Source organism: Miscanthus floridulus, chromosome 3, assembly GCF_019320115.1.
Source record: "Miscanthus floridulus cultivar M001 chromosome 3, ASM1932011v1, whole genome shotgun sequence".
NCBI lineage: Eukaryota > Viridiplantae > Streptophyta > Magnoliopsida > Poales > Poaceae > Miscanthus > Miscanthus floridulus.
In genome coordinates, this window is record NC_089582.1 from 100,802,741 (window position 1) to 100,826,632 (window position 23,892).

The window sequence follows — 23,892 nt, forward strand, 5'->3', positions numbered from 1 at the left end:
GCTTAACTTTAAACGCAAGATAAGTCGGTTTCGATGTCGTGATGCGTGCCAGTCAATTTGACCCTGCGACTGATAAGAAGAGAAAAATCAGTAATTTAAGGCGGAACATGTCGATGTTGCTCCAAACAGTTCCAAATTTATGGCTAAATAGCCGGTTAAATAAGGCTATCGACTAAAGAGTCGATATCCAACGGTTAAAGCAGAAGAAATAAGCTAAACTGAATTATAGTTGATTTAAAGCACCAAACCGATATGTTTAATAAAAGAACATAACATGAGAACAATTAACCATTTTAACATAAACCAGATTCATAAATCATTTAGATTTAGCTTATTATCATTATCAATCTGGTCAAATATGATGCAACGTTGATAAGAACAATAAAATAAAGCCATTTGATTTATAAATCGAGTCATGTTAAAACAGGCTCTCGTAAACATATTATGAAGTGAAAGGGCAGGCTATCGGCTATTCAGCCGATATAGAGAAAACAGGATGAAACATTAAAGCGTGGACAATCGTCTATTTTGCCGATGCAGTATAGTTTATGTATAACATGCCTTCAATTAACTGTTTAATACAAATAAATCTACAAATTAACCAGATTCTAATCTACTGTCACCAATCATGTCAAATTGATGCAGCGTTGGCAGCAGGGCAATAAACTAGAAGCCAAACAAGCCAGTAGATTTATCCATAGTTCAACAGAATCATGAAAACATGTTATAAGTGTGTAGGCACAGGCAATCGGTTGAATAGACGATGCAGACATGATGAACAGACAAAGTCATATTATTTGGATAAATAAACTCATTGATTGATAAAGCCTAGCTTCACAATCACTATCTAACAGGTCAATTTGATGCAGCGTAGACAGTGACCGATAAACTAGACGTTATTAACCAATGAAATCTATTTATAGCAAGATAGAACTTTTGCACGTTCGATCACGCTTGATCAAGATTAAGATGAATTAGTCGATAAAACAGGATCTATCGCCAAAGAAAGAATTTTTAACTGTGAAATAACGATAGATGATAGGTCAATATGATAAGACTAATGAATCTTAGATCGGATAAATTGATGATATTATTAAGTCTAGTAAAACTAAGTTTAACAAGATTGATAACTTTGACTAATATGAAATCATAGCAACGAGGTCGAAACGATACAGCCTTGCTAAACAAGATAAAAATCGATAACTAACTTATACCAAAACTTCCAAGAGGTCAATTAACTGATGCAACCTAACAAGTAAAGATATAAGTCGTGACGGTACTCACAAATAAACCGGAGATCGATCGACCAATGCAGCCATGTTTGTTGAAGAACTCGCTGATATCTACTCACTCCTACTCCTAAGGGGTGGCGTGAAAGCCAAAAAGTAATAGAACAAGTTTTGTGATTGATTGATTGGTGTCCTTTACAATAGTCGGAGTGTATTATTTATACCCAAGACCTAAACACAAGTCCTAGTTGAATAAGACTATTATAAACTTAAAATAAAAGAAAACATCCTAAATTAAGATAATTTGGAGTCCACTCTTTCCTTTCTGTGAAGCCCAACACATCTTTCGCGCACATGGTGTATCGGTGCAGCGGCGCTCGCCCACTTGGAGCAGGGCGATCGCACCACAGTCCCGTGGACCCAAGCCGTCAGTGACACGAGAAGGAGAACGGGGATTGAGGAAAACTAGTGCGGATCCTGTTTGTTTGGGAGAGAGAGGGAGGATTTTTCCGATGGATTGAGAAAAAAAATCCAGAGAAAGAGGATTGGAAGGAGATCTGCTGGAACAAGTTTTTCTTAGCTTAGTCTCCTTTTTCTTAATATAGGAAAAGGGGATTGCTTTTACTCAAGGCCTTTATTAGCGTCTGGGCGTCTGGAGCCGCTCCAAAATATCAGACGCCTCCGGTCCTTTCCGCGCGAGGCCGCGCCACATGCGAAAGAAGCCCACGTAGTCTGTTTTTGCGCGACCCACCTTGTGGACCCCACGCTATGTACCGCCCTACTATCATGCTTGCTGTGTGCCTGACCACCACGTCCACACGCACGAAGTCCCAATCACCTATCCCTGTATGTGGATGCCGCGCCGCAGATGTGTCTGTCAGCCTCAGGTGCCCGCACAGTGACTCATGATGGTGCTCCAGCAGCTGCAGCAAGCGACTGAGGCAGGTGGGTCCCATTACAACATGTGCAACACCTGATCTACTTTTGCAACATCCAGATAAAACACTTACAACATACGTCGGAAACGGCTCAGACACTTGCAACATACGTACACTTGCAAAACACAAAAAAAAAACTTAAAATGTGTTTGTAGCCATTACAAACATATACAAACATCCAGATGAAAATACTTGAAACATACGTATGAAAACACCTAAAATACTTACATATATATATACAATATCCAGATCTACTTTTTCAATATTCAAATGAAACATTTATTACATATGTCTAAAACAGATAAAACGTCTGAAGCATACATTTTGAAATATACATGTATAGCGATTATAATATCTCGGCACCTAGGCAAGTGACCCTCACGCTCTGGAGAAGGTCGCGACGTGTGGCCGGGTGCGGTGCGCGCGGCACGGCGCCTCTGCGCTGGAGAAAGGCCGCAGAGGGAGGGATTGGGCGTCACCGGCGGAAGCGAGCGTCATGAGCGCGGAGGGGAGCGAGGCGCGCAACTAGCGGGAGCGAACGGCGCAGACTGTGAAGCGCAGCATCCGACGAACGTCCAGAGGAAAGCATTCTCGTTTACTCAGAGTTGCTCTAAGAAATCTGAGTCCGAGCCGTACCAGTGTCCACAAGACCGCAACTCCACACTCACACTGTCACACAGCATCTGCAGTTTTTCGTTCTTATAGTCAAAATATTGGCGAAAAGTCGGTCTCGCTACATTAGTTGGTTTCCACCAATTTGTCAACGCCTTCTCATGATCTGCTGGTCAGCAGTCAGCTCTCACCTTCCCAAGCTCAAGTCTTCCCCAGTCCACTCCATCTCCACCCCCCGCGAGCTCCATAAACTAATCTCAGATGTGAAGCTCGCTTCAAATTCTTAAATCCATTTCCAACCCCATTTGCATCTGAGCACGCGCATTGCTCGAGAACTCGCCTAGCAAGAAACCATCAAGAAGGGAAGGGAGCTTTAGGCACCAGTCAAGAATCCAAGAACCATGCTGGAAGATGACGCCGCCGTGGACGCGGATAGCCTCGTCGGCCAGGACCCGAGGTCGGGGGCGCGGCCAAGCGGCGGTGAGCGCGACTGGGCGGCGTCCGTGCTGGAGCCGGTGCGGTGGATGCGGATGCTGTACCGGGAGCTGGGCGCGACGTTCGTGGCTAGGGTGGTGCTGGTGTACGGCCTCAGCCAGGGCTTCGCCGGCTCCTTCTTCCGAGTGGCATCGGACTAGTACTGGAAGGACGTGCAGCGGGTGCAACCGGCCACTGTGCAGTTCCTCTCCGTCTTCTTCTACATTCCATGGGTGCTCAAGCCGCTCTGGGGGATCATGACCAACGTCTTTCCCGTCTGCGGGTACCGCCGCCGCCCGTACTTCCTCTTCTCAGGTTAGCCGGCCGGCCGGGAATCAATCCTCAAGGCATTTTTTTTCAAACGAATCATCTTCAAAGCCATCTTTTTTATCTGTTGCCGTCGTTATGTAGTACTCCGTAGGTGTTAATTTCAGTTATATGCCTGCGTATAAACAGATTTCATTTTCCCCACAAGGATTTACCAATGCTTACTGTTAGGGCCCTTTTGGATTTGGATATGTTAATTGGTTACAATTGTTTATGCTCTTGATAAATAATGGCTTGACCATTGCTGTGGTGGTAGCTGAAAAACATGGCTCTAATTCAGCTTAACCGTTGCTGGCTGTGGTCTTTGTGAGTCTTAAAGGGATTTTGTAAATGTGGATGTGAGTGCTTCGACTGTGACATACCATTGTGGAGTAGGTTTGAATCCTTGGCAGTGTGTGCATTGTTTATTGGATGCTGATCTTAATTAGTCGGTGAAAAAATATGAGTGAGGTAGTGTTTGCCTCCTTTTGGGGTAAGATTATTTAGTACATGTCACTTTCAGCTTGTTTACCATTTTCAGCACCGTTTTCATGTTTTCCAATCTAAGTCTTATCTAGTTGTGTGTCGTAGACTCTTCTTTCCATGCCTACAATTTTGAAAAGCTCTGTGTGAGTATTCATCTGTGTAATTTTTATCTCATTTAATTTATTTGGGTGGTAAGTTGTTATTATTCTGCAATTAATTGGAGTGTACTCAACAGGAACATCTTAGGTAAACGCCTAAACTCTTGCCTTTTGAATCCCCCCCCCCCCCCCCCCCCCCCCTTTTGCGAGGGAATCCCCGGTCCCCCGCCACCACCAGCATCGCCATTAAGGTTTTATTTTCAGATACCAATTTTCAGAATGATGTGACTGTAACATACGATGCCATAATGAATTCATTGGAGTTAGCTATTTTTACATTTTCTTCTAGTAGCATGATTGTACTGTGAAAATAGGAGACAAATGCAAAGATGATTGTTAATACTGTTGCTTTATTATGGCTCCAAAGATATTTAGTAGATTACAGGTTTATAACTGCATATTTGGTTTATTTTAACCAAATACATGGACTGTAGGAGTTATGATTTGTCAGAGAGATCAATAGTTGTAGCAACTGTAGACATTTCTTATGGGAAACGGCAGGTTCCCTACTGGCACGTAGCAACTGTAGGTATCACTGATAAATCCTTGTTTACTTTGCATGATGGTAGGAATACTTGGAACGGTTTCAGCTGCTATCGTTGCAATAACTATTGGATTGCCAGTGAGTTCTGCTGTACTTTGCTTGGTGGGAATCTCAACAGCAGTCGCCATTGCTGATGTAACAATAGATGCTTGCATTGCAAAGAATAGTATTGATAAGCCGGCGCTGGCTCCAGACATGCAGAGCCTTTGTGCATTCTCATCATCTCTAGGAGTCTAGGTGCACTTGTTGGGTATGCTACAAGTGGCATGTTTGTCCATCATCTTGGAGCACAGGTCAATTTCTGTCCAAATGCTTTATTTTGCTAAGTTTCATCATGTCTTTTGGTTCAGTGAGAAATTATATGTTGAATGACTTTTGGCTTAATGTAGGGTGCGTTAGGTGTTATGGCTATACCTCCTGCCACAGTGGTTTTCCTTGGATTTTTCATATATGAGCTGAAAGCACGTCAACATAATGTTAAAGAGAAGGTATGTTGATCAGCGATCTTTCACCATTTAGTTATGATCATATTACTACTTCATTTTATCAACATGATGTTCTAATCTGGCACCATCTCATGCTGTTTGGTTTGTCCAAGCTGAATTGTGTTATTCTACGTTATTCTTTCAGAATACTATCCTAGCAAAGTTTTAGAATAAAATAATTCTGATGCTTCAGCAATTGAAATTCTTCAGGTAAATCGTTAAATAAATTAATGATTTCTCTGTTGAACCAGAAGTGAACCTAGCGAGTTAACTGAAGAGAGTGGCGATGCATATGTGTGTGGATGGGTGAGTGGGGACAAGAATCCATGTACACAATGTCGTAGTGATGAAAGAAACATGAAGAATACAGAATAACTTGATTTCTCACTGATATGCTAATGAAATGCAGGTTTTGAACAAGGTTAGTGGGGCAGTGAAAGGAATGGTTCGGACTATAAGGTATCCAGTAGTGTGGAAGCCATCTCTTTACATGTTCCTTTCGCTGGCTCTGAGTATCAGCAACCACGAGGGGCAATTCTACTGGTATACTAACAAGACACCACCTAATCCTGGATTTTCACAGGTAAAAGTTCGTTTCCTTGCCTGCTTGATGTGATTGCTAATCAGTAGATCTGTTGAACAGAGCAAGAGTAATCTTTCTTTTCGAGAACAGAACAATGTTAATCTTGATCTGCAGCATAATGGCCTGGTCCTGCACGATCTGAAGTCCGTGGCATGGATGACCCAAAGATGCAGTCTGTTCAGAAAAATGGGTCTGCAGTTAGAAAATAAAATGAGACCAACCTATGAGGAACTAGATGTTTTTTCATTAATTAAGAAGAAAATACGTATCCAAATTCGAGTTGAAGATGAAAGCGGACCTAGGTGGTTAGATGCATGACTACAAGTACCATCCAACTAGTTGAGTTAGGCTCACTTTGAATCGGCAATTCATATTAGTGAACATACTCTGTGCAGAGAAGTCATATTTGTTGTTTTGTACCGCCAGCAGCCCATTGTTTCTTTAACTACTCAACTGTTGACATGCCGGATCCTCACAAATGGTTAGGTTGATGATGTAATTACTGTAGTGATACAGGTGAGGCAGGAAGGGGTGTATTGAACTGAGAACTCTAAGTAGAATAGTGCCAGTGAACTTAAACTTAGTAGTGTATGTGGTCGACACGACACATGATGATCTTCACTTTTCATCTAATTCCTTGCTTCCCACCTTTTAATCTCAGAAGGCAATGGTTTATCTTTATCCTTATAACGCCAAACGTGCACGAAAGATTGGGAGGAAAGTACAAAAACCTAGGAAGAAAATAAGAAGTCTAGGGCCCTGTTTGGATCACCTAAAACTGAAGTTTAGGTGGACTAAAATTTAGTTGTACTAAAGTTTAGTATATACCATTTTTAGTCTAGTGTGTTTGGATACATGGACTAAAAGTAGACTCATGGCTACCTTTTAGTCCACTTTAGACTACATTTGTCAACTAATGGACTAATGGTTAGTTGTAGTAGGAATTAAAGTTTAGTTCACTTTTAGTTCACATGTTTGGAATTTGGATACCTGGACCTAAAGTTTAGGTGACTAAAGTTTAGGTGGGACTATCCAAACAGGCCCTAGGTACAACACCAATCACTCAAGTAAACTGAAACTAGCAAAAGCAAGATCTAACTGAAAGAAACCCAGATAAAAAAAGCTGCCCTCATGTGGTCCCACCAATATTGCTTGCTCAATAATGCTGTCCTCAATGTCCCTAACAGATGCCTATGATGAACTGGTAAACTAATTATCCTATGTTTTTTTTAATTTCTTTCTTCTTATTTTAGCCTGGAATGTTATAAGTTATAATCAAGTCTGGGTTGTTCTGTAGAAATGTTCTGTGCAGTAAAGTGTAACCCAGTATAGACAGTAAGATATGAGTCTGTACCACCAATTCAGTATGACTACTCTGTCATGATTCTTCAATAGAAAAGAGTTTCCTGTCGAACAAACAAACAAATAATTGCAAAATCAAGTGCTCTTGAAGAAAAAAAAGTCCGCAAATGCCAAACAGAACATTATTAGGGCATCACTCTCATGAGAATTAATACAACAGATGCATGAAAATCATTGTTGCACCCCCACCTCCTCCTTGGATGCAGGAATTCGTGGGGCTGGTCCACGCCATCGGCGCGGTGGCGTCCATGCTGGGCGTACTCGTCTACCACAAGTGCCTCAAGGACTACCCGTTCCGGAGCATCCTCTTCTACGCGCAGCTGCTGTACGGCGTGTCGGGGCTGCTGGACCTCACCTTCGTGCTCCGGTGGAACCTGGCGCTGGGCGCCCCCGACGCGGCGTTCGTGACCCTGGAGGAGTGCGTGTCCCGCGTGGTGGGCCGCGTCCGGATGATGCCGATGATGGTGCTGAGCACCAAGCTGTGCCCGCCGGGCATGGAGGGCACCTTCTTCGCGCTGCTCATGTGCATCGACAGCCTCGGCATGCTGGCGGCCAAGGCCGGCGGCGCAGCGGTGCTGCGCGCGCTGCGCGTGACCAGGACCGACTTCGGCAGCCTCTGGCTCGCCGTGCTGCTCAGGAACGTGCTCAGGCTCGCCACGCTGGGGGCCATCGGCCTCGTGCCCACAGCGGACCAGACCGACGTGCTGGTGCCGCGCGAGCTCCTGGTGAGCTCGAGCTTGCCGGCGGGTGTGGCCGACGACGAGGAGGAAGAGAGGCTGCAGCTGGCGATGCTCACTTCACACACTGACGATGTATAATAATGATCAACCACGTTGTCGTATACAAAAGGAGATTGACTGATCCACTAAGCAATAGCAATGGCCGTAGACGGGCTCTCGGGAATGTTTCTTCGTCGGGAATGATCTTGAGCATCCTTACTTTCGCTCCTGTCAAACATCACATAACTCGCATCCTCAATTCCACATCGAACATCGATCTCGCGTCGCACACACATGACACATGCAACTTGCTGTTAGGCACGATGGACTCTCTCCTCTTGTCGAGAACAGTTCTTCAAAGGGCGTGGCTAGCGTCCGAACGGAGGCGCGTGTCCACACGCCCGCGTAGCCTGCCCCGGTCCGTCTTTGCCTTGCCCGCTCTGCCTCTGTCTCTGCGCCTGCCGGTCCTCCCCCTGACCCCCTCCTCTCTCTTCGACTCTACGCGCGGGCGACACACGGTGTCGGGTATCGATATTAGGGATACCCAAAGCAAGGAAGTTAGGGTCCACGCCGATTTTTCTGGATAGCTCGAGACGTATTAAAAGGTCTCGCCAGACCCCAAGGCCGCGGGCTCCGTCTCGCCCGACCCCAAGGACGCGGGTTCTGTCTCGTCCAAGGTCGCGGGCTCCGTCTCGCCCGACCCCTTAGGTGCGGGCTCCGTCTCACCCAACCCCAAGGCCGTGGGCTCGTCTCGCCCAACCTTAAGGCCGCGGGCTATGTCTCGTCTGACCCCTTGGGTGCGGGCTCCGTCTCGCCCGACCCCAAGGACGCGGGTTCTGTCTCACCCAAGGCCGCGGGCTCCGTCTCGCCCGACCTCAAGGTCGCGGGCTCCGTCTTGCCTGACCTTGAGGCCGTGGGCTCCGTCTCGCCTGACACCTTGGGTGCGGGCTCCGTCTCGCCCAACCCTAAAGACGTGGTTTTCATCTCGCCCAAGGTTACGGGCTCCATCTCGCCCGACCTCGAGGACGCGGGTTTCGCCTCGTCCGACAGGGACCCATACCGCCGCCAACCACTCCAGGTCCAAGCGTATGTGCTTGGGTCAAAACTTTGACGCCAGAGAAGAGGCTGGCACGCCTCGATGTAACCCGTGACCATGACGGGTCATACCTGGGGATTCACATTAAGAACAGTGTTGGGCGTGCCGGTGCTGTTCTGCCTAATCATCGTACGGACGCTGACAAGCACGTCTGTTCACCACGACGTCCGCCGGGACAGAGTGGAACGCCATGATCGACAGATGACGCCTGCGCATGGCGCCAGTGACGAACAGGGCCACGACATGGAGCTGTCCCTGTTGACATCTACAGGATCGGCGAGACCTGCATGAATGAGAAGAAGGCCCCGACAACCCTGGAAGCCTTCTTCTCTCTCACGTTCTTCTCCTTTTCCTCTTCTGTAACCCGATCTTTTCCTTCACCTATAAAAGGGGAAGCAGGGCGCCCTATGAAAAGGGAGAGATCTTGACACAAGAGCACGACACGAGCACACGACTGAGCGACAATCGAGCTCTCAGCACCCGTTCACTCCTTCCACCAGAGACTTAGGATCCTTTCCCTCTCTCGTCTGTTTGTAACCCCTACTGCAAACCAACTGCCGATAACACGAGCAATAGCGAACTGGACGTAGGGATATTTCGCCTGAACTAGTATAAATTCTTGTGTCCTCTGAGCACACCATCCGAGCCAGACGCGCAAATATAAATTACTCGTCGGTGGTTCGAAAACATCGATAGTTGGCGCGCCAGGTAGGGGCTTTTTGCGCGTCTCGATGTCCACATCAGGCCTCGGATGGCTAGTCACGGCGTCAGCTGGGTCCCGGGCATGCACGTGTGCTTCAAAAACCTAGACTTCATCATTACGACGGAGGGAGAGTTGGTGCAGGTTTCCACTGCCGTCCAACCTCTCCACTTCGTCGGCCTTGACACGATCGCTGAGGCGCTTGAGGAGCTACAGCTGCATGCACCAGAGCCCCACTCCCCCGAGAGAAACCAGCTCCTCGACTTCGATTATGAGAGGCTAGAGCGCCAGCTCGGTGCCTTCCTGGGACCCCGACCGTCCCGAGAGGACTTGCACCGTCTCACCTTCTCGTTCACCAAGGTCATGATGCAGCTTGCCGGAGGAGAGCCGCTCTCCCTGGAATACCTCATTCAGAGCGCCCTGACAGCGCTCCCGTTCGGTCTGCGCAATGCCGCAGAGACCGTTGGCCACCTTGTGGCGCAACACACGCCCCCATCCCCTACGAACGATGAGTTCGTGGGGATGACCGAATATGTCGCGGAATCTTTCCACGACCTTCTCGTCGGAGAATCGGAATCGCCCTCCGACTCTGACTCCTGCAGGGCGAGCCATCACCCCTCGTGAGAATGTTTCATGGCAGGTATCCCGAGGGATACATCGAAAGCATCCACGAGGGAGGGCTACCCCAATAGATGACCTCAACGATGAGGTTGAGGGGGATATAGGGGCCCCACCTCGCCTGCGGGTAGAGCAGCTGAAGGCGCGGCACCAAGAGCTCGAAGAAGCACGACTCTAGCTCGAGCAGAAACGCGTGGAGCTCGAGCGAGAGATCGAGCGCTACGGAGACGGTGGGCGTGCACACGCCGTGGCCCATGACGTGAACCAGAGGATCATCAAGGACGAAGAAGCCCTCCCACACTTCACCCAGGCAAGCCAGAACATCGCTGCCATGGTGGCCTTGCTTCGGGGCTTCTAGGGCCACGACACCTGAGGATTGTCAGGCCCATCGTGAGATTCGCACGCTACACGAGCGTGCGGCGGTGCAGCAGGTTGAGAGCTCGTTGTCCTAATGATGTGAGCTTGACGCTAGCCAGCGCGTGCCCTCAGAGCGATCCGACAGGGACATGTCAGTCCACCAGGCGCAACAAGGCGGTAGGCCGTGCTCCACGGCCCCGGTGCATGAGCGTCTTGGCCTCCACCATGACACGCGCAACACCCTAGATGCCCATAGGTATGACCGCGGCGATGAGAGGGAGGAGGCTAGCCACAGCTACCACCCTCATCGTGGCGGACGCTACGACAATAGCGAGGACCAAAGGCCGAGCCCCGACTTGCCAGGACCTTAGGCCTTTGGCCGACACATCCTCAATGTTGTCTTCCCACCGTGGTATCGACCGCCAACCAACATCCCGAAATACTCTAGGGAAACAAACCCCGGACTATGGCTCGAGGATTATGGGCTTGCTTGCCAAGCCGGTGGAGCGGATAGTGACAATTTCATTATCCATAACCTTTCATTGTTCCTGGCCGATTCGGCGTGAACATGGTTGGAACACCTTCCGTCCAACCGAATCCAAAGTTGGGTGGACCTAAAAGAGATCTTCATGGGAAACTTCTAGGGCACATACGCACGTCCTAGGAACCCATGGGATCTCAAAAACTATCGATAGAAGTCTGAGAAAACTCTTTGTGGGTACATCCGACGCTTCTCTCGATAGTGCAACAAGCTGCTCGACATCGCCGACGCTGATGTCATAGGAGCTTTCCTATCTAGGACCTCATGCGAGTCCCTGGTTCACAAGCTAGGACGTAAGGGCTCGCGAACCACCAAGGAGCTCCTCAACATCGCCACCAGCCATGCCTCGAATGAGGAGGTGGTCAGGGCAATTTTCGACCGCCCCAAGGGCAAGGCAAAGCAGGACAAGGACACCGGTGAAGGCGCCTCCAACCACCCCAACAAGAAGAAGAATAAGCAGCAGCGTGAGGGCTCACTCGTGGCCACTGCCAACCGCAAGGGGGTTAGAAGCCCATCGAGGGTACCTCGGACCACTTTGAGAAGCTACTCGAAGGGTCATGCTCGAACCATGCTTTCTCCATCAAGTACCTATACAAGGACTGCATCCTCATGAAGCGGTTCTTGTTCGAAGGCTCCAACAAGGGGGAGCATACGAAGGAGACCAAGCCAGCCGCAAACGAAGCCAAGGGGAAGGACGGTGGATTTCTGACGCTGGATGGCTACCTCATGATCTTCGGAGGGTTGGTGGCCTATGACTCCAAGCGCCGCCAGAAGCTTGTGTGCCACGAGGTCTATCCGGCCAAGCCGGTCGAGCCTTCCTTCCTCCGATGGTCAGCGTTCGCCATAACCTTTGATCAGACCAACCACCCAGAAAGCATCCCGTAGCTAGGAAGATATTTGCTCGTGGTCGACCTGATCATGGCACGAAGTGACTCACCAAGGTGCTGATGGATGGAGGCAGCGGCCTCAACATCATGTACGCTGAAACGCTCGACGCCTTAGGCATCGACCGATCATGCATCCGGCCGACTGGGGCGCCTTTCCACGGCATTGTGCCTGGAAAGTAGGTCATGCCACTTGGGCGGATTGATCTACCCATCATCTTTAGGAATCCGATCAATTATAGGATGGATACCCTTACCTTCGAGGTGGTCGGGTTCCACGGGACCTACCATGCCATCCTAGGACGTCCATGCTACGTGAAGTACATGGTTGTCCCCAACTACACCTATCTAAAGTTGAAGATGCCAGGTCCATGCAGGGTCATCACCATTGGCACCACCTTCCAGCGCGTCTACGAGTGCGAGGTCGAGTGCTGTGAACACGCCGCGGCAACTGTCGCCTCCAAAGAGCTTACGACCATCAAGGAGGAGGTCATTGAAGAAGCGCCCGACCCCAAGCTATTGGTCAGGTCTTTCGAGCCTATAGAGGGCGCCAAGGAGGTCCTCATAGACCTCAGCAGCTCTGAGGGCAAAGTGGTGCGCATCGGTACCACGCTTTCCTCCAAATAGGAAAGCGTGCTCGCCAACTTCCTCCACGCCAATAGAGACATCTTTGCATGGAGACCCTTGGACATGCGAGGCATTCTGAGAGAAGTCACTGAGCACACCTTAAAGATCAGGCCAGGCTCCAAGCCGGTAAAGCAGCGCCTACATCGCTTCGATGAGGAGAAACACAGGGCCATCGGCGAGGAGATTGCAAAGCTTTTGACGGTTAGGTTCATCAAGGAAGTATACCACCCCGAGCGGTTAGCCAATCCCATTCTTGTATAAAAAAGAGTGGGGAATAGAGAATGTGTGTTGACTACATGGGTCTCAATAAAGCATGTCCAAAGGATTTGTTTCCTTTGCCACGCATAGACCAAGTAGTCGACTTGACCTTAGGGTGCGAAACCCTTTGCTTCCTTGATGCGAACTCTGGGTACCATCAAATCACGATGAAAGAGTCCGACCAGCTCATGACATCTTTCATCACCCCATTCGGATCGTTATGCTATGTCACAATGCCATTCAGACTGAAAAAACGCAGGGGCTACATATCAGCGTTGTATGCTCAAGTGTTTCGAGGACCTCATCTGGCGAACCATTGAGGCCTACGTGGATGACATCGTGGTCAAGTCCAAATGGGCTGACCAGGTCATAGCCAACCTAGAACAGACCTTCACCAAACTCCGAGCAAACGGTATCAAACTCAACCCTGGGAAATGTGTTTTTGGGGTCCCGAGGGGTATGCTGTTGGGTTTTATCGTCTTCGAGCGTGGCATCGAAGCCAACCCGGTGAAGATCTCAGCCATCATGAGGATGGGGCCAATCCAGAACATAAAGGGGGTACAATGAGTTACAGGGTGCCTCGCCGTGCTTAGCCACTTTATCTCACGCCTCGGCGAACAAGGTCTCCCCCTCTATCGACTTTTGAAGAAGGCCGACCGCTTCGAATGGACGCCCGAGGCCTAGGAGGCACTTAACAAGGTCAAGCAGCTCCTGACAAAGGCCTCGATCTTGGTTCCCCCAACAGACGAGGAACCGCTTCTGCTCTACATTGTAGCCACCACGCAAGTGGTTAGCGCCACCCTGGTGGAAGAGCGAGAAGAAGAGGGACACGCCCTCAAAGTGCTACGTCCCATGTACTTCATTAGCGTGGTCCTGTCTAATTTCAAGACTTGCTACCCCCAAATCTAGAAACTCCTGTACACCATCCTTATTACCAAGAGGAAGCTATGTCACTACTTCGAGTCGCATCCGGTGACGGTCGTGACGTCCTTCCCTCTTGGTGAGGTCATCCAAAACTAGGATGCCACAGGAAGAATCACGAAGTGGGCACTCAAGCTGATGGGTCAAGGCATTTCATATGCCCCTCAGATGGCCATCAAGTCCTAAGTACTAGCTGATTTTGTTGTAGAGTGGACCGAGATCCAAATACCGCCAACAGTCATCGACCAAGAGTACTGGACGATGTACTTTGATGGGTCACAGATGAAGAAAGGTGCTGGCATAGTGCTAGTCTTTGTTTCGCCCCTTGAGGTACGCATGAGGTACATGGTTCGCATCCATTTCCCCTCCTCCAACAATGTGGCTGAGTATGAGGCACTCATCAATGGCCTGCGCATTACCATCGAGTTGGGTATCCGATGGCTTGATGTTCGGGGTGACTCCCAGCTGGTCATCGACCAAGTCATCAAAGAATCAAGCTACCATAATGCCAAGATGGCTACGTATTGTTGAGAAGTCCGCCAGCTAGAGGACAAGTTCAACGGTCTTGAGCTCAATCACATCCCAAGGCGTCTCAACAAGGCGGTCGACACGTTGGCAAAAATGGCATCTAGCCAAGAGCTGGTATCGATGGGCGTCTTCATCGATGATCAGTACAAGCCCTCGGTCCGCTATGAGGAGACAGAATAGACCAAAGTCATGGAGCTTGACGAGGATCCAGTGATAGAGCCTGACCCTCTAGCCGATTGGAGGATGCCTTACCTCGACTACCTCCTCCATGAGGTGCTACCGATAGACAAAATAGAGGCTCAGCAGCTCACGTGCCGCACCAAGTCCTTTGTCATTATTGAGGGCAACCTCTACAGGCGAAGCCACTCTAGGATTCTGCAGCGCTGCATCCCCATCAAACAAGGGAAGCAGTTGCTGAGTGATATCCACGGTGGGGTCTATGGGCACCATGCCACACCTAGGACCCTAGTCAGAAACGTGTTCCGACAAGGCTTCTACTGGCTGACCACATTAGCCGACGCTGAATAGATTGTGCGTACCTATAAACGGTGTCAATACTATGCTTAGTAGACCCACCTGCCGGCCCAAGCACTCCAAATGATCCCCATCATGTGGTCATTCGTGGTCTAGGGGCTCAATCTGGTTGGACCTCTCAAGAGGGCGCCTAGGGGCTATACGCACTTGCTTGTCGTTGTAGACAAGTTTACAAAGTCGATAGAGGCTTGACTGATCTCCACGATCAAGTCCGAGCAAGACATGATGTTCTTCCTTGACATCGTCCATCGCTTTGGAGTCCTGAACTCCATTATCAAGGACAACGGCATGCAGTTCACCAAGAAAAAGATCCTCTGATTCTATGATGAATACCACATCCATGTCGATTGGGCTATCGTGGCGCACTCCTGCACGAACGGGCAGGTCGAGCACGCGAATGGCATGGTCCTACAAGGCCTCAAGCCTAGGACCTTCAACCTATTGAATAAATTTGGTAGACGATGGTCGTGGAGCTTCCCGTGATGCTCTAGAGCCTGAGGACGACCCCCAGCTAGGCCACCAGCTACATGCCATTCTTCATGGTCTTTGGTTCTGAGTCTATCCTCCCGACCGACCTTGATTATGGAGCATCGAGGGTCAGGGCATATGACAAACATGGAGCCAAGGCGTCCCTCGAGGATGCCATGGACCAACTAGATGAAGCGCATAATGATGTCCTCCTCTGCTCGGGCAAGTACTAGCAAGCGTTGTGCCGATACCATAGCCATCGAGTACGGGGTCAGGCCTTCAACATCGGGGACCTAGTGCTCCGCCTCGTCTAGAGAACAAGAACAGCCACAAGCTCTCTCTGTCATGGGAGGGATCGTATGTCGTCGTGGAGGTGCTCTGACCAGGCACCTATAGGCTCAAGACCATCGACAGCGAAGTCTTCATCAATGCCTAGAACATCGAACAGCCATGTCGCTTTTACCCTTAATTTACGCACGCTTTCTCTTATCGGTTTCGCTATCGAATCCTCGATCTTTAGTGACACCCGACCCCTGCAATGGCAAGGGGTCGGGCCTCACCCAAGGGTTGATAAGAGCATATCTATCTGGTAGACATTCGCTATGCCTGACCCTTTCTCACGTTAAGATCTAGAAGCAAGGGTTGCAGAAACAAATGTTGAGTAAAACTGGAAGGACCGCAAGAAACCTACACCCCAGCGGCTATGGCATTTTTGCTCACTAGCGTGACCAGAGTTTATTGCCCGCACCCTGAGCTTTTTAGCCTTAACTACGAAAAGAGTTGGAATGCTTTAAAGAGTATATCTATCCGGTAGACATTCTCTATGTTCGACCCTTTCTCACTAAAAGCATCTAGGCCCCTAGTTGGGTTTTGGTGATTAATGACGACACAAAATTACTGTGACTAATGTGTATTTTGCAGAGGTAGTTTGAGTTAGGTCATGGTAATGGAAATTGATTGGGCAATCATGGTTGTCATGCCCCTGACGATGGAAATCATTTCGATTTTCAAAGGATGGACGACAAGGTTAAGGACAGACTAGTTCTAAGTGTCGTTTGGTGTTAGAGAAACACTTAGAGTAGTTTAGGACTTTGTTTTTCCTTTGGCCATACTATTAAGGGGGTATGGACTAATAGCTTGATCTAGGTGAGTCTAATGGATTAGGTGTGGTGCACACATATCAAAGTTAAAACTAGGTAGCTCAAGAATAGCCCTAAGATCGATAGAAGTCAACTTCATTCTTGAAGGATTTCGAATTAGAAGTGAATGGAGGGTTAAATGACTGACCAGGCGCTAGTTTGGTTGTGATCGGACACAGCGTGAAGAGTTCGGTCAGTTCATTTGACCAGTAGCTACAGTCATGTACTGATCGGACGCTAAACAGTACATGACCGGACGCTAGGGTGCCTATGTCCGATCAACATCAGAGAGCATCCATAGGGGCATTTTGCTGACCGAACGCGTCCGGTGGGTGATGACCGGACGCAGGTTAGAGTCCAGTTAGAGCTAATGGCTCTATCTCACACAGTGACGTGTACTACTGACCGGAGCATCCGGTCACCCAGACCGGCGCGTCTGGTCACCCCGAAACTTGCTGAGTTGGCCTCCAACCATTATGTTTTGAATGAGGGGGTATAAATACTTATCCCACTCATTCATGGGAGGTCTCTTGCCCAATTGTTTAGCTGTGAAACGCCTTTGGAGTGCAAGGGAGAGCAAGAGCCTAATGTGGTGATTGAGAGTTGATAATCCAAGATTAAGGACCTCACTTGTGCATCGGGAGTAGCAAGTGTGCATCCACCTTTCTTATTAGGCTTGTCTTGGTCAAGTGAAAGTTTATGCTTGTTACTCTTGGTGATCGCCATCACTTAGACGGCTCAGTGGTGGTTGGGAGCTTGGTGATCATCCGGCGGAGCTCCAACGAGGACTAGTGGGGAGTGGTGACTCTCCTATACCTCAGAAAAACATCGCCATATTCCTTTCCCTCTCTTTATTTTGAGCATTTACATTTGAGCAATTCATTTCATGTCTTTACATTCCTAGAATTGCCATGTTGGAGCAGGATTGAACCTAGGGTGTAAAACTTTTGTACAGCAGAACAATAGAAACACATTCTAGACACAAGGGGTGAAATGGGCTAAGTGTAGGGCTTAATTATTGCAAAAAAATTAGAATTAGCCCAATTCACCCCCCCCCCCCCCATCTTGGGCATCTTGATCCTTTCAATTGATATCGGAGCCTCGTGCTCCCTAAATTAGGCTTAACCGCCTAGAGCAAGATGTCCCATGGGGATGGACCCCCTCCTATCTTTGAGGGAGATGATTTTTCTTATTGGAAAATTCGCATGGAGGCATACCTAGAGGCTTTAGATGTTGGAGTTCTTAGAGCCACCTCACAAGGCTTCCCAAAACCTAAGGATCCCACCAACCTTGAAGACGATGAGGTTAACTACTAGAAGTAGAATGCAAAGGCTAGAAACACCCTCTTTAGATGCCTTTGCAAGGATGTCTTTAACCGTGTGGGGAACCACAAAGACGCCCATGCACTATGGTCAAATATTTGTGTGCTCCATAAGGGAACCAAGAGTGAGCGTGAGGAACGCTATCACCTTGTGATGAAAAAGCTTAATTCATTTTTAGATGCTTCCTAGAGAAAGTGCCAATAAGATGTATTCACGCTTGAATGTTCTTGTAGAGGAAGTCAATGGGCTTGAACTCACACAAATGCAACCATCCGATGTTGTGAGAAAGATCTTGAGTGTCCTCCCCATTGATAAGTATGGGCATATTGTGACGGTGCTTCATCAAGGTGATCTTTCCACTGCTACACAAACTCAAATATTGGGGAAGATCAATGCACATGAGATGTACATGCACATCACTCCACAAGGTGGCTCTTCTTCCACCAAGAAAAAAGATTTGGCATTCAAGGCTAGCCAAGAGAAGAGGGGCAAAGCAAGAGTTGATCATGATAGCTCAAGTGATGATGAGATTGATGATGCAAGTCTTGTTCTCAGGGTGAGAAGAACCGCCAAGATGCTCAAGAAGCTAAACAAGAATAGTGTCAAGTTTGATGGCAAGAAGAAGAAATTCTTCACTAGTAGTAGAAGGAAGCCCATCTCCGAAATGAATTGCTATAATTGTGGAGAACTTGGTCATCTAGCTCATCAATGCCCCAAACCCAAGAAAGACAAGTACAAGAAGAAGTACAAGGGCAAGAAAGATGACTCAAGTGATGAAGATGATAATGAGAAGAAGAAGAACAAGCCATACAAGAAGAAGGATGGCAAGAAGAAGGAATTTCACAAGAAGAAGAAGAATGACAAAGGCATACATTGTTGGTGATTGGCTCACGGACATTGAATCATTAAGTGGCTAATCCAATGATGAAAGTGAGAATGAGAAGGAGAAGGTGGCCGCTCTTGTGATTGATTCTTCACTATTTTCACTGACACCACCGCCATCATCCTCTACACACCTATGCCTTATGGCCAAGGGTGAACAAAAGGTACAAAATGATGATGATAGTAGTGGTGATGATAATGCTAGCAATGATGAAAGTGGTAGTGATAGTGATGAAGAATTTGAATCACCTTCTTATGATGATCTTGTCAAGTTGCTAAACCAATACACTAAAATCATTAGAAAGACAAGAGCTAAAAATGAAAAGCTAGAACTTGAGAAGGACTCACTCTTAGCAAAATATGACATAGCCAAAAAAGCTAGTGTTGAGCTTAGAGAAGAAAATAAAATTGTGTCATCCAAATTCAATGAGCTCAAAACCTCTAAAAAGGAGCTTAGAGAAAAATATGATAAACTTGAGGGGATACATAATGAGCTAACCACTAGTTACAATTTACTAAAAGAAGAGTACACCAATCTTAAGATTAATCATGACAATCTTGTTCTTTCTCATGGGTTATTATCCAATGAGCCACATGATGCTACTAACAATGTTGTTAAGATTGATATAGCTACATCATGTGATGACTTGATTGTTGAGAGCATTGAGCAAGGTTCTAGTAGTAAAGGCAAGAAAGTGGTTGAGTTCGATAACTATGATGAGTATGTCAAGCTTAAGAATGAGAATGAAAAGCTCAAGAAAGATCTTGAAAAGCTATCAACCACCAACACAATTGTGATAGAGAATCTTGACAAAGATTATGATATGGCTCTTGAGAATAAGATGCTTAAAGAAGAGAACAAGAGACTCAAGATGGAGAAAAATCATTATGAACTTAGAGAAGAAAACAAGAAGCTCAAGTTGGAGAAAGAGCATCTTAAGACCGGTTTGAGCAAGTTCATAAGAGGCCAATATCTCCAAAGTGAGCTACTCATGAACACCGAGATGAAGATGGATAGAAGTGATATTGGGTACTTGGCAAATCAAGAGAAGAAAGCTCAAGCTCAACATCAACAACAATATAAGTCAAAGCCTAAGCCAAAGAGATGCTTTGAGTGTGGACAGGAAGGTCACTTTGCTCATGAGTGTCAAACTCCACCATCACAACCCTTGCCCAAGCATGCTAGACCCTTTGCCTTCAATGCTCACTACATGCTTAGAAAGGATTCTAGTGGAAAGATGAAAGTCATGTTCTTAGGTCCACCCAACAAGAATAGGCCTAAGCAAATTTGGGTTGCAATGTCACTAGTTGAGAAAGTCAAGGGCCCCCATCAAGTTTGGGTCCCTAAACAACAAGCTTGATCTCTTGTGTGTAGGTGAACTACAAGACCGATGGAAGTCATTGGGTTATTGATATTGGTGGCACTCAACATATGACCGGTGATCCTCGTATGTTCACCTCACTAGATGAAGAAGTAGATGGTCAAGAAAGGATTACGTTTGGTGATAATTCAAAGGACAAAGTTCAAGGATTGGGCAAAGTTGTAATATCAAATGATCATTCAATAACAAATGTGCTATATGTTGCTTCATTTAGTTTTAACTTGCTATCCGTTGGTCAATTATGTGATCTTGGCTTTCAATGTTTGTTTACCGAGAAGGAAGTGGTTGTGTCAAAGAAAGATGATAATCAAGTTATATTCAAGGGTTTTAGATACAACAACCTATGTCTAGTGGATTTCACCTCTGCAGATGCAAACTTGAAGACATGCTTATTCACCAAAACATCACTTGGGTGGCTATGGCATAGAAGACTTGCACATGTTGTGATGAGCTCACTCAAGAAGCTAATAAAGAATGAAATGGTGAGAGGTTTGAAGGATGTGAAATTTGAGAAGGACAAGCTTTATAATGCATGTCAAGCTGGCAAGCAAGTTGCAAACACATCCAACAAAAGCTTACATGTCAACAACAAGAGTGCTAGAGCTTCTTCACATGGATCTATTTGGACCAACAACTTACAAGAGTTTGGGAGGCAATCTCTATTGTCTTGTGATAGTTGATGACTACTCTAGATATACTTGGGTGTTCTTCCTTCATGACAAGACCGAAGTGGCTGCATGTTTTAAGAAGTTTGCGAAGAGAGCACAAAATGAATTTGAAGTGAAGCTCAAGAAGATAAGAAGTGACAATGGAAAAGAATTTGACAACACAAACATTGAAGCATATTGTCGGTGTTTCGGACCAGGGGGTCCTCAACCAACCAGTGAATTTGAACTGCGTGCTCCCAATTCTGGATGGTGATGCAAAGAGACACAAGGTTTATACTGGTTCAGGCAATCAATGCCCTACGTCCAGTCTGAGAGATCGGTCTTGTATTCCTTGCACCGGAGTGCTCGTAGTAGGGGGTTACAAGCTAGGTGAGAGGGGGAGCTAGTCCCCGGTCTCAGCAAGGTGTCGTGAGGGCCACTTGAGACGTTGCTCTCAGGCGGCTGGGATGTGTGCGTGTGTTACAATGTGTTACCGGGTGTTCTCTCTCTAAAACGGCCCAAGTCCTCTCCTTTTATAGCCTGAAGGGAGGACAAGGACGGTACATGAGCTAACTATACAATGTCGTGTGAATAGAGGCGGCGTGTTCAGGCCCTGTAGCCTGTTCCTATGGCGGCATGGTCATCGGAGTGGTCCATCCTTGGAGCACTGGGGCGGCGTGGTCATCCCATCCGATCCTGTGCGTCGTGGGAGCCCTAGGACTGCCTCGGAGTGGGTGCGGCGGTGATCATGCAAGCCACTATGGACGGACTGTGCGTGAGGCCGAGACTTGGTCGGTGCCGAGGCTGCACCACAGTGGAGGGGTCTCGGCAGGCATGAACCCCAAGATAGCCGAGACCTTGGTGTACAGTGCCGAGGCCTCGAGTGGGTGGCTGATCGTGGGTACAGCGTTAGGACACAGTGGCCGGTAATCCCCGCCATACCCTGTCCCAGCCGGTATGGCACTGATCGTGGACACAGCGTTAGGACACAGCGGCCGGTAATCCTCGCCATGCCCTGTCCTGGCCGGTATGGCGCTGATGCAACCTCAAGTCCCATCGGCCATTCTATGGCATTGAGCCATCGTCCGGCTAAGATTGCGGGAGTGGTTGAAGCATTAATGAGACGTGACGTGCTGTCTGGAGGGTCAGTCGAGGCGGGGGGCGATGGGCTACGGATGAGCCGGGCTTGAGCGACACGGAGAATGAGGCCTCGCGTGAGACGGAGATCGGATTCCTTGCCGAGGCATGCCACGAGAGGCCTCGTGCGATACGGAGAATGCACCCCATGTCGAGGCCTTTCATGGCGAGCCTCATGCGAGGCGGGATTCATGTCAGGGTGCTGAGACCTCCTGCGCGAGGCTCAAGGCAAGGTGGGGGGCCTGGTGGGCTCGGTCGTTGCGGGTGAGGGGCCCACGGCTTACCTTCTAGCTTTATTTTTTGATGGGACTTTAGCGATCCTTTTGATTGTTCACTCGGGGTACCCCATTCTAAGGTACCCGATAGTAGCCCCCGAGCCTTCGAGGGAGTGCGTGCACTCTCCCTGAGGGTTTGCCTAGGCTTGGTTCGTACCCGCTCCCGTAGGACTTGGGTTTTGTATCTTGAGGTTCTGGTGGGTGCGCGCGAGCGCACCCGCCGGGTGTAGCCCCCGAGGCCCTAGAGGAGTGGAGTTACTTCTCTAGGGGCTTTTTATTTTCGTGTTTTGAACGAGTAGTTCTTATTGCATTTGCCGAGCCCCTAAGCGCAAGTTCGGGTTGCGGGGGTCTCGGTGAGGCTGCAGGAAAAATCCATCTAGCCTCCGCACAGAGCGAGAGGTTCATCAGGGGCCCCCTGACTTTGGGTATGACCCTCACACTTCCTTTCGCTTGGAAGGAGAGGTGGAATGTGCCAGGCTACCCTCGATGGGCACGAACATGGACACTTCCGGTGAGCTGTTATCGGGTAGTCCAAGTGGAGGCCCGAGCCCCGTTCACTAGGGGACGGCTAGTGGTCCAAAGACGCACACCAAGAGTACCAGAGGGTTTCTCTAGTGGGTGCCGAGGCCGTTCGCTAGGCCTCGGTGGCTCGGTGCCTCCCTACGGTGGGATCCCATTCAGATACTTCCCTGCCGGTCTCGGACATGACTTAGGACGCCCCGAGCGACTGTTCGCTTGGGCCTAGGCCATTCGTAGGCTCGCCCCAAAGTCTTCCCTGACTCTGTTGCCCTGGGGCGGCTGTCGAAACCTCTTGGAGGCCTAGCCTTTGAACCCCTAGACCGTAACGGGCTCGGTGCCCTTTATCGTGTTTTGTAATGAAACCTCTAGCGTGGGCTTGGACCGTTTGTCTTGGTCTTCGGGTGCAAGGGGAGCCCCTGAGCCTTCGCCTGGAGCAAGAGGGCGGTCGGGGGTCCCCTAACTTTTTCATCCGACCCTCACATATCCTTTTCGTTCGGACGGAGGGTTTGTTTGCCGAGCCCATTCTAGTCTCAGCAAGGTTGCAGGAAGAGCCCCTAGCCTCTGCGTGGAGCGAGAGGGCCGTCAGGAGTTCCCCTGACTTTTTATACGCCCCTCGTGCATGAGGGTTTGTTTGTCGAGGCCCCTTTTGGGCACGAGCCTGAGTTGTGGGGTCTCGGCGTATTTGTAGGAAGAGCCCCCTAGCCTCTGCACAGGGTGAGAGGGCCGTCAGGAGCTCCCCTATCTTTTTGTGTGGCCCTCACGCTTCCTTTTTGCTCGGAAGGAGGGGTGGAATGTGCCTCGCTACCCTCGGTGGGCACGAGCGGTGGCACTTCCGGTGAGCTGTTATCGGGTAGTCCGAGTGGAGGCCCAAACCCCGTTCGCTAGGGGACGGCTAGCAGTCCAGAGACACACTCCAAGAGTACCAGAGGATTTCTCTAGTGGGTGCCAAGGCTGTTCGCTGGGCCTCGGTGGCTCGGTGCCTCCCTATGGTGGGATCCCATTCGGAGACTTTTCCCCCGGTCTTGGACACAACTTCGGGCATCCCAAGCGTTTCGATTGCTTGGGCCTCGGCCCCATATAGGCTTGCCTGCGGTCGTCCCTAACTCTGTTATCTTGGGGCGGCTGTCGAAACCCTTTGGGGCCCAGCCTTTGAACCCCTGG

General features: G+C 48.8%; 1 pseudogene; it reads left to right on the top strand.

The window, feature by feature from the left end:
* Positions 1-2,773: 2,773 nt before the first annotated feature.
* LOC136546265 (probable folate-biopterin transporter 6) lies at positions 2,774-8,035 on the top strand (annotated as a pseudogene).
* The last annotated feature ends 15,857 nt before the right edge of the window (positions 8,036-23,892 follow it).